Raw genomic sequence first — 14,131 nt, forward strand, 5'->3', positions numbered from 1 at the left:
CCCGGGACGGCCCGCCGGTCCCTCGGTCCTCGGCGCCCGGTCTGCGCCGCGCTCCGCGCCGTCCGGACCTTCCGCTGCCTCCAGCAGCCGGAGTGTTCCTGAAGCGTCAGTCCCTCTTCGAACTCGGCAGGACCAGCGCACTTTCCGAAAAGGCGTCGATGTGCAGGATTTGCAAATATCGCATCATAGAAGAACAAAATATGAGAACACCCTTTTTATTCTAGCTTTCTCTACATTCTCCCTAGCAACCAAAGGCAGAACTACACAGGCAAAGAGTTATTTTTAAAGCAGCTAATTGAGGTATAGTTGGTTTACGATCAACTTCACGATCAACTGCGCAGTTGTAAAGCGAACAATTTGATCTTTTTGGCATCCGTATATATCCGTGAAAGTACTATCATAACGAAGAGAGTGAACGTATCCATCGCTTCCAAACATTCCTTTATGGCTGTATAATCCTCGCATCCCGCCCTTCCCCAGGCTCTAGCAACTATTGATCTGTGTTCTCTTCCGTGAGTTTGATCGTGATGTGTTACCCATTTAATAATTCCTTGATTTATTTGGTAAGATTTTGTTCAAAAGTTTTGCATCTCTGCTCATGGGCGATATTGCCTGTAGTTTTGTTTAATGTCTGCCTTAGCTATTTTCTTGTTGCTGAGACAAAATACCCAACACCCAAAGTTAAGGGAGGAAATGTTTATTTCATGTCAGTTTGTAGAGGTTTCAGTCCGTAGTGGGCTGGCACCAAGGCAGGGCGGCATGGCAGAGGAGAAATAGTCCGTGGCAAAGCAGGCAGGAGGCAGCAAGCAGTAAGCAGCAGCCTGCCTCTTCTGTCCCTTTGTATTCCACACAGACTACAGGCCTATTCATTGGTGCCACTCAGTTAATGGTGCCCAGGGTGGGACATACTCTCCACACACTAATCCCAGTATCACGCCCTAATCCAACCGCCTTTGGAACTCCCCACCTGTGATTGCACAAGGCTTTGAGGGAACATCCTGGTACAACTATAACAATGTCTTTTATCAGTTTTGACATTTAAAGTAATTCTAACCTCAGAGTAAGATGTGAATTAGTTCCTCTTTAGGTGAAATTTGAAAGGACTTTTCCAGCTTCCAACTCATCTCTCCAACACACACACATACAACACACACACATACAATTTGGACAAAGCTTAGTTTCAACAGGGGCAAACTATAAGAATCTCTTAACCCTCTTCACATCAACATGTGTTTAAGAAATAAATATGTTGGTGCCTTTTTTTTTCAGGCTGGAAATTTGACTTCCTTGATTTTGCCAGAGAGTGAGGGTGAATCTCAAAGTCAGAATTGTACAGCTCAGGGACTGGGGATTTAGCTCAGCGGCAAAGTGCCTGCCTGGCAAGCGCAAGGTCGTGAGTAAGGTTCCCGGTACCGGAGAAAAACCAAAAAAAAAAACAAAAAAAAAAAACAAAAAAAAAGAATTGTATAGCTCAGATCTAGTGAAAATCCGCAGATGCCAGTGGCCTTAGGAATAATTCATTCTATTCTGAAAGAAATAAAGGGGAAAATATTCTGCTAATGTCTCTATTTCACTCTTCTATATAGGATGTTGGCAAACTGTAGAGAATTTCCCTTCAGACTCTGGTTAGTCCATATTTACTGAACTTGCTAAATGGCGTCAGTTCAGCTCTAGGATGTATTATCAATGGCACATGAAGAAAAATTTGTGTATATTTTCAGTGCTTGTTGTTTAGGTTATGATAATTTTTATTTAGCTAAGAAATTCATGAAAATAACATTCTTCTTAGAACAAATGGAAGCATGATCCTAAAGCCTCCTTTAAACAAACTACTTTGTACCTTCACCAACCCTTAATCCTTGACAGTTCCTCAGCAGGAATGTGTTTTCCACCAGTCTTATTTCTGTGCATTTACATTCCTGTGTATATCCTTCGGGATCATAGTATTTGTGTGAATGTTTTTTAAAAGCTGCCACAAGAATCTGCAATTTTTTCTTTCACTTTAAAAAAATTTTTCCAGTACTGGGGATTGGGCCCAGAGCCTTCATAATGAGCTACCCTTTAATATTTTTTATTTTGAGTCAGGGTCTCACTGTGTTACCAGGCTGAGCTCAAATTTGGGATCTTCCTATCCTACCTTATCCTGTCATGTGCTGAAATTACAGGCATGTACCCCTATGCCCAACTGTGATTTCTTTTATTTACTCAAAAGTATATCTTGGAAATCTACCCAGGTAAGTTTGTAAAGTCTACTTCATCCTTCTATTTCTAGGATTTCATCTTCAAGTTTAATAATTTTTGTAATTTACTGGTAGGCATACTTTATGTAATTTTTTTAAAGCTCTATTTTTGACTGTCTGAGAATTCTTATCTATTTTAAATTTGAAATGAATGATGCATATCAAGTGCTCTTTCTCTGCTACTTATTGAGATGACCGTATAGTTTATTGCCTTTTTCTGTTAATATAGTAAATTAGTGACACCTTGTCAAACGTTAAACCATCCTTGGATTCTGAGATAACTCTTCTAAGTTAGTTCCTTTTTTTTTAAAGTTAATTTTTTATTCCTGGTACCACTACCACAATTTACAGGGCAATATACCTGATGTAATGAAAAGAAAGAAAAAGTCAAAGCTACAACAGATAAAAGACCTCAGGGATGTACGTCTAATTGATGCTACATTGAATTAATCCATAGCTGCACTTTTTGCAAACTGGCTGTGACAGTCCTGAACTAGAAGGGTTTCCTGTTTAAGTTCCAGTAACTTTTCTGACTATGAATCATCGTTCCTTCTGTAGCATATTTTTACAGTTCCTCTAATGCATTTGGAACAGCTGTCTTAAAGTAACCTGCAGCTTTCTTGACAACTCCTCACTCTCTCCCCTGCTAAGATCTCTAGCACTTCTCTGTTGTTTTCTAAAAACCTTCTGCTACCATATCTACCACTTCCACCACCAGATCCATAACCACCACCATAGGGACTGCCAGAGCTGCTTCTACCAAAACTGTCCCCCTTCATGGATCTGTAATTTGATTGCTGTTGTCAACTATGATTTCCAAAATCATTGTAGTTACCACCACCACCATAGTTACCACTGCCAAAATTTCCTCCTTCATTGTGACCATCATGTCCTCCTCCACCACCACGATGTCCACCACTTTGATTTCCATATCCTGGTCCACCACCACCATAGCCTCCTCCACTACTGTAACCAGGACCACCACCATAGTTTCCACCGTTACCTCCTCCATAACTACTTCTGCTGCCGCCTCATTCACCACCATAGCCTCCTCTTCCACCAGAGTTTCCACCACAGCCAAAATTCCCTACACCACTTCCAAAGTTTCCTCCACGACCCATAAAGTTGCTACATCCACCTCTACGACTCTTTGTGATCCAGCAGACTGCATCTCTGGTTTAGAAAGGGCCTTTTTCTCTTCACAGTTATGCGCATCTGTATCAGTCAGGGTTTACTAGAAGAACAGATATAATACAAGATAAACAAATGTACAAGGAATTACAAGTTTGGCTTACAATGGTCAGCTACAGAGTTGGATGAGGAAGCATGCAGAGGGTGTCTGCACGCTGGAGATTGAAGAGCCCAGCCCGGGCCTGGAGCTTGCTGCAGTGTCCGTGCAAGTCCGTATCAAAAGGCTGATGGGTCTGCGACGTAATGCTGAATCTACGATGAAGGCCGGAGAGCTAACACCAGAAGGCTGAAGAGTCCAGATGGAAGCCCAACAGTCTGCACCAGAAGCCAGGAGACAACCAAGCTGAAGGTGAGACCGGAGCTCCACTGAAGAACCAGCAGCCAGTCCTCCCTCAATTCCTTTTATTATGCAGTCTACCCGCTCTGGGGAGGTGGGGGTGGTCCTCCACACCCTCTGCATGCCTGCCTCTTGCACAGCCTCAGGATGAATACAAATTAAGCACCCGGGACCCTTCTGAGTTGCATAGTTAACCTTCTAAACTTCTCAAATTAACACAATAAACAACATCCCAGAAGGTAAGGGCGCATCCTTTTCACCCCAAGAGGCAGAACTGCTGAGTCACTTAGCCAAACCTCTAGACTCCCCAAGTTGGCACAATGTATTAACCATAACAGCATCAATAGTGTGATATTCCTGAACAATAATTTTATCACCTGTATGGTGATCATCAAAAGTTACAAAAGCAAATCCTCTTTTTCCCACTCTACCTGTCTTCCATAACTTCTAAGGTTTCAATCTTGCCATATTTTTCAAAGTAGCCTCTCAAATTATATTCTTATGTATCTTCTTTAATACTGCCAACAAACATTTTCTTCACTGTTAGATGGGCACCAGGCTTTACTGGATCCTCTCTAGAAACAGCTACCTTTGTTTCCACTGCAGCCCATCAACTTTGTGTGGTTGAGCACACATGGCTGCATCCACCTCTTCAACACAAGAGTATGTCACAAAACCCAAGCCTCTGGAGCCTTTTGTTTGGGAATCTCTCATTACCACACCATCTGGGAGTGTGCCCCATTTCTCAAAATGTTCTCTTAAACTATCATCTGTTGTTTCAGAGCTCAGATGACCAATTAACAGCTTCCTCAACTGCTCTGTTTCCTTTGGATCATGCCCCCCCACTGCTGCCCATCTCCCCCGTGGCTGTGGCGATGGCCAAAGTCGCTGGGGGTGACCAGGAGGCAGTTTTACCTCCATTTTAAGACCAGACTCACCTCTTCCAACTCCAATTCAATATGGGACCAAGAGGAAGAGCTACATTAGTTCCTTTTAGATCAGACTTGAGAGTTCTTTTTATATGCTACTGTTGCCATCCTGTATCTATTTTGAAGTATGTTTGTAAATTTTCAGATAGGATTTGCCAGTGAAAACATCTGGACTTGTAGTTTTCTTTGATAATGAATTCAATTTCTTTTAAAGATGGAGGACTATTAGCAGGGCATGGTGGTTGATGCCTGTAATCCCAGCACTTGGGAGGCTGAGGCAGGAGGATCCTTGCAAGTTCAAGATCCTTGTGAGCTCAAGGCCAGCCTAAACTAGTGAGACCCTGTCTCAAAAAGACGAAAAAAAAAAAGATGTAGGGCTATTAAAATTTTTGTTCCTCTCATGTCGTTTGGTAAATTGTATTTTTATGAAATTTGTTCCTTTTTGTCTAATTTTTTGTCATAATTGTTTATATATATATTCTTACTGTCCTTCTCATGTCTGTATTATGTACAGTAATAACCCCTCTTTTATTCCTGAATTTGGTGATTTGTGTTCTGTTTCCTATTAAGCATGATAAAGAGGTTGTCAATTTTTTTGAGGAAACAGCCTTGATTTTATCAGTTTTTTCCTGTTTATTTTCTATTTTGGTGATTTCTGTTATTATTTTATATTTTCCCCTTACTGTGATTTTATTTCACTTTGCTTTTCCCAGTTTCTTAAAACAAAATATTTTATTTTTGATTTTAGTCCTTTCTTTTTTCTTAATATAAATACCTAAAGTTATAAATTTCCTTTCAAGCATTATTTTAGCCAAGTCCCAGGAATTTTGATACGTTGTATTTTTATTATTATTAAGTACAAAATAGTATAAAATTTGCCTTGTGATTTGTTTTTCAATCCATCGATTATTTAGAAATATTTTCTCATTTTCGAATATTTAGAATTTCTAGGTCCTATAACTGGTTTTTAATTTGATTCTGTTATGGTCAGAAAACATGTCTGGTTTCAATTTTTTAAAATGTATTGGCTTAAAAAATGTATTGACTTATTTTATGTCTCAGCATGTACTTTCTCAGTGAGCACACCATGCGCTGTCATGAGCTGTGTATTTTGTTATTGTTTGGTTTCGTGTTCTGTAAATAGCAATTAGGTCATGGTGGTTTATAGTGTCTTTAGATCATTTGTGCCTTTAGTGATTTACATAAAATTTTAAATACAGATGAATAAGGAACAAAAGTGTGGCAGATGATTTTATAATATAGCATATATTTCAAGCAAAATGTTAGTGCTAGTACATCTGGAGATATTCTGCTGTCCCAAATTATGCTCTGCTGACTCTATTCCCTTACATCCTGTTGTTTTCAGTTTCCCTGAATATACTTCTCTACTGAGGGTGAGAACCTGTGTGCTGTTTTTTTCCCATGTAAAACTCACCTATACTGTAAGTCACAGAAGTACTATATAGGAAAGATAATCTTTAACATAAATATTCTAAAAACCCATGAATATGGCATGGATCCCGCATGCATTATAACTTCCAGAGCTCAAAATAAGGTGCAACTTGATTATTCAACAATTTACTGAGCACCTATTTTGTCCTAGGCTCTAGTGCAGGAAACAAATATTTAAGTAAACACATATATAATGTCATAAAGCAATGCCCTAAAGAAAACGAGGTAAGCTTTTGAGAAGAGAGTGGGATGAGTATCCTTTGTAGCCCCTCCAGATCCACTGTCTATACCTTGGGGGATTCATAGGTTGGCTCACTGGGATTCGTCACTGGGGAGCACTGGCAGGAAACTTCAGGGAGGGAGGAGAGAAAGGTGGAGGTCTTGTGAAATGACTGTCTCCTGACAAAAGGTCCTTTTCAGATAGGCTTCTAGCTCTTTCTGTGTTTCTTTCATCCTGGAAGCAATAAGAACACTCTATTACTGCTAGCTGTATGGGTCCTTAGCATCTCTTTATGGTTTGCATTCACCATGCCTGTGCGTTTATACAGTTCTTAAATCGTCTTCTATTGTGTATATGTCATCTATTCCCTGGGGGCACCTTGCTCTCTTCATGTCGGTCACCTGGGTTCAGAACAAGGCTAGCAACATTGGATAGGGCAATGGCATGAATGCCTGAGACCTGCCTGACAAGAAGTCAACACAATTGGGGAAATCTGTAGGGAGAGTCCCTGAATAGAAATGTAAAGGCACCAAGGTGGGAGGAACTTCACCTGTTAAGCAAGGCAAAAGAAAGCTAGCGTGGCTGGAACATGGTAAGGGAATGGGGAAGGGGGAAGTCAAGGACCAATTCAGGAGACCAAATGTTGTGTATCCTGGTGAGGAGATTGGATTCTTTGTGTAATGGAAAACTAATGGAGGTTTTTAAACATGGGATGATAAGAGCTGATTCATAATATGTATGTTATGTACTAGGTGGAGAACGGGTAGGCAGTCGTCCACCAGGAAGGTCAGGTAGAAAGCCAGTACAGTAGTTCCACCAAGAGGTGATGGTAGTGTGGACTAGGTGGTAACTGGAGATGGAGCAGGTGGGTGGACTGGGATTATGTTTTGGAGGAGGAACTGATAGGACTTATTGATGGATTAGATGTGGTAGAGTGAAGTTTTGAAATGCTAATGAAAAATGTCAAATTATTAGTTGGCTATTCACATCAGGAGCTCCAAATCATAGTTAGAGAGAAAATTAGAGGCTTTGGCCAGAGGACTGAGTAAATCATCTAGGAAGAAAATGAACTTAAGTTGAGCAGTGCTTGTGAGTTTCCGAATGCGCAGACCTTTGATGGCTTAATCAAGAGCAGTTTTAGTTTTAGGTTTGAAAATGTGTTTAAGGGGGGAAGTGTGAAGTGAGGGAGGGGAAGCAAGTGTACACATTGCTTTCAATAACTTTTACTGAAAGGAAGGCAGAGAAGCGGAGATGAAGGCAGAGAGAAATTGGTAAAAGATCCCGTAGCATATTTGTGTGCTGCTGGGAATGACCCAACTACAGAAAGAATTGATACGTGTTTTGGGGGAGAAAGGAATGAGGGAAAGCAGGAGACAGGAGCTGACTTCACAGTTCTCTTCTGGAAGAGAGAGGACATTCAGCGATGGTAGATATTCAGTGGGCTACTTGAGTAGCTATGTGTCGACTAATGTGGGTGACATCCCAGCAAGTACTCACTGACAAGGATATGCCTGGGAATAGCTTTAAAAGATTATAATCTAGTTTAGGAAACATATAACTTAGTAAAATTTAATATGACCGTAGAATTTTAGTGTGAGTGGCTGGAGTTAGGGAATGCCTCAAAGAGAAGTAACAAGGTGGGCTGGGGATTTAGCTCAGTGGCACAGCGCCTGCCTGGCAAGCGCAAGGTCGTGAGTTCAATTTCCGGTACTGGAAAAAAAAAAAAGTAAGTGGAAGGGCAGTACAGCAGCAGGCAGCAGTTCTCAAAATGTGACACTAGAGCTTGATTTTTTTTTTTTTTTTTTTGCAATCTGCAAGGCTAACATTGTTTTCATCATAGTGTTACTGTGTTACTGTGTTACTTCCTCTAATGTCATCCTTCTATAACAGTAGTGTAGTTTTCCGGAGCTTACATGATGTGGGATAAGACAACAAATTAAACACAGATGCAGATATGAGAATCCACCTGTCTTTAATTAAGACAGAAATTGTTTATTTTTTCTTCTGGTCACTATGCAGTTCAGGCTGGCCTCCTTGAGCTCACTTTGTAGCCCAGGCTGGTCTTGAACTCGCAACAGTCCTCTTGCCTCAGCCTCCCAAGTGCTGGGATTACAGGCGTGCACCAGTACACCTGGCTCCAAGACAGAAATTGGATAGACTTGAAAACATTAAAAAAATGCCATTCTTCTATTAGCAGGGAGGGGGGATACATCTATTTTTCATGAAAATATGTTATCTATTTTAACATCTAGTAGATTTTTATTATTTTTGATGAGTTAAAAAGTAAATATTTTAAAATTTATTGATGTTAATATTGGATATTAAAATAGTAAGTATCTATAGATAAAAGCTACATAACAAAAGTTATTTAGAAGCTTCTGATAATTTTTAAAACCTGGTCTGTCTGTGTGTCTTTTTTTTTTTTTTTTTTGGTGCTAATGATTGAATCCAGCACTTTGCCAGACCGATCAAGTACAGGCTGTATGATTGATCTGCACCCCTACCCTAAAAATGTTTTAAAGTTTGTATCTGAAGACAAAAACGTTTGAGAATTGTGAACCACATATTATGATTCAAAATTTTTACAAGCAAATAACGTGACAAGGAATTTCATCAAGTTGTAGAGTTGTAATTCCATGAATTGCGGGTATATGTGGCATATTAATGAAATTAGGCACAGTATTTTGGGGGTTATTTTGTGCCCCATGACCCAAAATAGTGTATGAAAAGGAGGAGAAAAATCGTCTCTTGTTAGTTTTTGTGTGAATTAGCAAAAGCTTGATTTTCCTCCAGCTGCTCTACTGCCATCTACTGGAACATAAGTGCAATGTATTCACAAAGGTAGGATTGTAGCGTGCCTGATGTCCCATTGAATTGCATAGTACAACTGACGGTGGCAACCTTGAGTGCCCGCCGGAAGATTCTATGGCAGCAGTTAGTTCTAAACTGTGAGGCCAGAAAGGCTGAGCAGTACTGTCATGAGCGAAGGGGCAGAGCTGAGGGGGCCGTGAATTCAGGCAATAAAGAATGCAACACTAACACAATAAAGCAGAAATATTGATAGAAATAGTGAGAAATTTTCAGTCAGAGTCATTGGAAAACATTGATAATTAATGTAGTAGGCATCAGATAGGCATTGAGGGTCCTTAAGCAGGCCACAAGCTAGAATTAAGAGTCTGGGAATCCTCAAGAAATAGTGACTGGCGGGATGACTGGAAGGATAAATATACAGCTGGAAAAAAAGTGGTTTGAAAACGGGAGAACAGGAAAGAAGATATAAAGTTTCTCGATATGGTCTCTTCCCTTTTTTGCAGACTATTCAAAGGGGGTCCAGGTATTTAACAGGAACACTTTGTTAAGCAATAAAAGTCAAACCTAGGTTTTAGACTGGAAAGTTGGGTTTTTCAGTGATTGCCTTAAAGTTTTTTCTCCCCAGTTTTATAAGAACATTGAGATTTCTGTTCTAGTCCTAAAAGGGGTGAGGTAAAGTTGATTTTTAAATATTGCCCAAGTCAGCACACTAAGATCACTCCTACATCAGAATTTATTCTGCTGCCCTCTACTGGACATTGCACAATTATAAAAGTATTTCTGCCACTCATAGTCAATTAATGAAGGCCAAATGGTCATTTGAAATTCAGAAACTCAAGCCCTACAAAGAAAAGACAGAAATAAGAAATCAAGGTGTTATACAAAAAAGAAATTAAATCAAAAATATTTTCTAACTTTTTATTTTGAAAATTTCTAACCTACAGAGAAGTACAGTGAACAACAATGTATCGTTTATCTAGGTTCACATTGTTAACATTTTGTTAACATTTTGCAGTATTCTCCATCTTCTCTTACATATATATATGTATGTATATATATGGATATATGTATGTTTTTCTTTTGTAAATTTTCTGTCATTTAGCTTCCCAAGAATGGCATTTTTCTACATATTTCTAATACCCATGATCACATCTTTTAAAATGAGCATTTATTCAGGATCATGAATATACAGCCCATATTTAAATTCCTCTATCTGTTTAAAAAATGTCTTTTGTAGCTGTTTGCTATTTTGTCTGCTTTTAAAATGTGGATCAAAGTTCATACATTGCATTTATTCTATTTTAACTTAGACTGATCTACCTGCTGCCTTTATCTACTTTTCATGTTATAAAACTTTTACAGGTCTCTTATCTTGCTTAATGATCCACGTTCAGCAGTTTTCAGAATGTTTTTTCATAATTCAATTCAACTGAAACAGTTTTGGGACACACACACACACACACACGCACACACACACACACAAAATGTTTAATTTCAGGCTCTCCCACTATTGTTGATGCTGTGGACATTCTTTATGAAAACATGAAGCAAAAATTTCAGGTGGCAACGAACAGACCACCATTGGAAGGTAGTTTTTCCTTTGCAGTTATTAATTAATCTGTGGGGGGTGCTGTATGGCCATGTGAGTGTCCTGGTTCCCAATAACGTTTCAATACGTGATTTCAGCATCAATGAGGATTCTTGCCTTGGTCAGTTATTACACTGAGCCATTTCTATCACTTGTTCTGTATTTCATAGGCATTAACTGGTGTTTTTGTATAAAACACAATTTTTATTTTCCTTTTCCTGCTCCTTGCCCTCTAGTAATGACTGTGGATTCATAGATTGCCATAGTCTGGATCTAGATGTCCCTGAAAGCCCCACGTGTTAACAGCTTGGCCCCGTGTGTAGCACGACTGGGAGATGGTGGAACCCTTAGGAGGAAGGGAAGTTTGGTAATTGGGGGTGTGCCCCCTGCCCCTCATTTTGCTTCCTCTATCTTTGCTTTCCAGTTACCAGGAGAGAAATAGGCCTCCTCTACCATGCTTTTGCTCTGTGATACGCTGCCTCACCACAGACACGAAAACAATGGGACTAAGTTACCATGGACAGAAAACCCAGCAGGGTGAGGCAAAATAAACATTTCCTCCTTTTCAGTTTATCTCATATTTTTTCACAAGTTGACTAACATATGGACCTTTTAAAATCAGTGTGCTAGTGTTATTATTCCAATTGATGGACAAATGTCCCAATTTCTTTTTTTTTTTTGAGTCAGAGTCTCACTATGTAGTTCAGGCTAGCCCTGAACTCCCTATGTAGCCCCGGCTGGCCTCTAACTCATGGTGATCCTCTTGCCTCAGCCTCCCAAGTGCTGGGATTACAAGCAGCTCTATTAAGCTATGTTCTTTTTGACATACGTGCTTTCAGAAAACCAAATATACTAGGCTCATTTTCTGTTTTATTGTTCCAAATCAGGAACTGCTATTTATATAAGACCCATTTCCTTTTACTTAGAAGCTAAGATCTAGGACATAGATGTGCAGTTACTCAAAAGTATATTTTAAAAATTGCAGCAGCTAGGCATGGGTTTTACACACCTGTAATCCCAGAACTCTGGGAGGCTGAGGCAGGAGAACTGTGGGTTTGAGGCCAGACTGGGCAACTCAGTAACTTAGCAAGAGCGCGTCTCAAAATGAGAAATAAAAAAGGGCCAGGGATGTAACTTAGTGTAAAGGCCCTGGGATTGACCCCCAGTCCCACCAAACAAAACAAACAAAAACAAAACAAAACAACGAAAATCTTGTCCCAGGTCATGAGTACATTTCCAATTGAAATTTAATACCACTTGATTCTTCTCTGCCTTCTCACATTCGTATGTGTATGTCCTTTTTTTCACAGTGAAAACCCTGTTTCTCAAAAATATCAACGTATTCTATGCTGTTCTACATGAAACAATTTCAAAAATTACAACACTACCAAAATAAGTATCTCTTTGAACTTTTTCTCCTTTGAATAGATCTCAGTAGAGGTGTACACTTAGGAAATTGTTATCTTCAGCTACTTATTAAAATGTTTTACTGAAGTTAGAAATCAGCTATAATTTTTAGTCTATAGTTTGTCCTTGCCACTTAAACTAACCCAAGTTGAGCATGTTTCACCTTCTGTGTTCATCCCAGGGGACACAGAAATAAGTAAGATTCTGTTTAGCTTCAGAACTTTCCTATAGAATAAGAGATAAGTGATCCAGTCATTACAGTGCAGCAAAAGATGGGCCAATGCAAGTTGACTCATGGATGGTCAGGTATTAAAGGAGAGAACCGTCTTACTCAGCCTGGGTAGGGGTGACTTCCTAGAGTATTTAAGACTTCCGGGTTGAATCTTACAGAATGTGAGTCAAGTGATGAGGACAGGATGTCCTGATAGAGGATGTGGGGAGGGAAGAGCAACTACGCCTATTCTGGGAAATAGCAATGGCTGAGAAAGTGGCTTGGTGATGACAAAGTGACAGGTCAGGAAGCCAGACTTGAACAGAAACCAGATCCTGAAAAGAACTTTTCAGCCATGCTAATTATTGGGGTTTCCCCTCCAGCCCTTGCTCCCTGTACATTACTTTACTCTTGTTTTTGGACAATCTTCTTGACCGAGTAGGTCATGCACATCATATCGATATCCACGTTTCTCTTTTACACTCAACAAGATGCACACTTGCTTCTTCTTTCAGTCTGTTCTGAGAACCGAGGACTAGTCCTTGCTATTCACTTTCTGAGGTTTTCAGTCCTTATCTCACTTGATGTTTGTGTCTTTCAAAATTACTTTTTGTTTTAGTCACTTTCCATGTTGCTGGTACACAATACTGAACACTCACAACTTACAGGTTTATTTTGGTCCAGGGATGGTGGGCTGGTTACAAGGGATAAATGGCTACTCATGTCATGGCAACCAGGAAAGAGAGAGAAGGATAGAACCACAGAGAGAAATACAGACTTTCAGATCACACCCTCAGTGACCTGCCTCTCCCAACTAGGCCCCGCCTCCCTACAGTACACTTGGCTGTAAAACTCACTGCGGAATGAATTTACCAGTGAGTACAGTGCCCCTGTCCGATCACTTCCAAGAGCCCTGCCTCAGCACATGAGTGAGTTTTTCTGGAGACTCCACATCCACATCCCAGCACCTCTCTTTAAACCTTTCTGCACTCATTTTTTTTTTTTGTAGTTTTCTAAATGTGATCTCTTGTCTTTTATTTACTCTTCTGCTTCATTTTTGCCTGTACCTCAAATCTTTTCTTCACCCAAGGTCTGGTCTTAGTCATCTCTTGTCACTAAACATTTACCTTGAGCATTCTTACCCACTATTACCCACTACCACTCATTGTGGTAGATGGTATAAGGTTGCTTGCCTGATGTCCATTCTTCTTAAACTCATTTAAGAGGTGGGGAATTCAGAAGGTGATCAGGATACTTTAACTTCATGAGTGGACTAACTCACTGATGAGATCATAATTTGATGGTATTGAGACAATGGAAACTTAGAAGGTGGGGCCTACTTCAAGAGAGTGAGTTATAGAGATGTGATCTTGGGGTCCACATCTTCTTGCCCATCCCTTTCTGTCTCTTTCCCTCTCTGCTTCCCAGGTGCCATGAGGTGAGCAGCTTCACTCCACATCTTTCTGCCATGATATTTCTGCTTTGCAACAGGCCCAAAAGCAGTGGAGACAACTGTGGATTGAAACCTCTGAAACTGTGAGCTAATATAAACCTTTCCTTCTTTAAATTATTTGTGCCAGGCATTTTGTCATAATGATGGAAAGCTATTATATATGTGAAAATGAGTCTTAGTTTTCTCATTGCTGAGACAAAATATCTGACATCCAAAGTTAAAAAAGGAAAGTTTTATTGTAGCTCACAGTTTGTAGAGGTTTCAGTTCATAATTGGCAGGCTCCAAGGCAGG

The 14,131-nt window shown here is 39.9% G+C and overlaps 1 pseudogene; it reads right to left on the minus strand.

The window, feature by feature from the left end:
* Positions 1–1,959: 1,959 nt before the first annotated feature.
* Positions 1,960–4,841, minus strand: LOC106149472 (annotated as a pseudogene).
* Between the last annotated feature and the right edge of the window lie 9,290 nt (positions 4,842–14,131).

Source organism: Chinchilla lanigera, unplaced genomic scaffold (assembly GCF_000276665.1).
Source record: "Chinchilla lanigera isolate Chin_1 unplaced genomic scaffold, ChiLan1.0 scaffold00045, whole genome shotgun sequence".
NCBI classification, from domain to species: domain Eukaryota; kingdom Metazoa; phylum Chordata; class Mammalia; order Rodentia; family Chinchillidae; genus Chinchilla; species Chinchilla lanigera.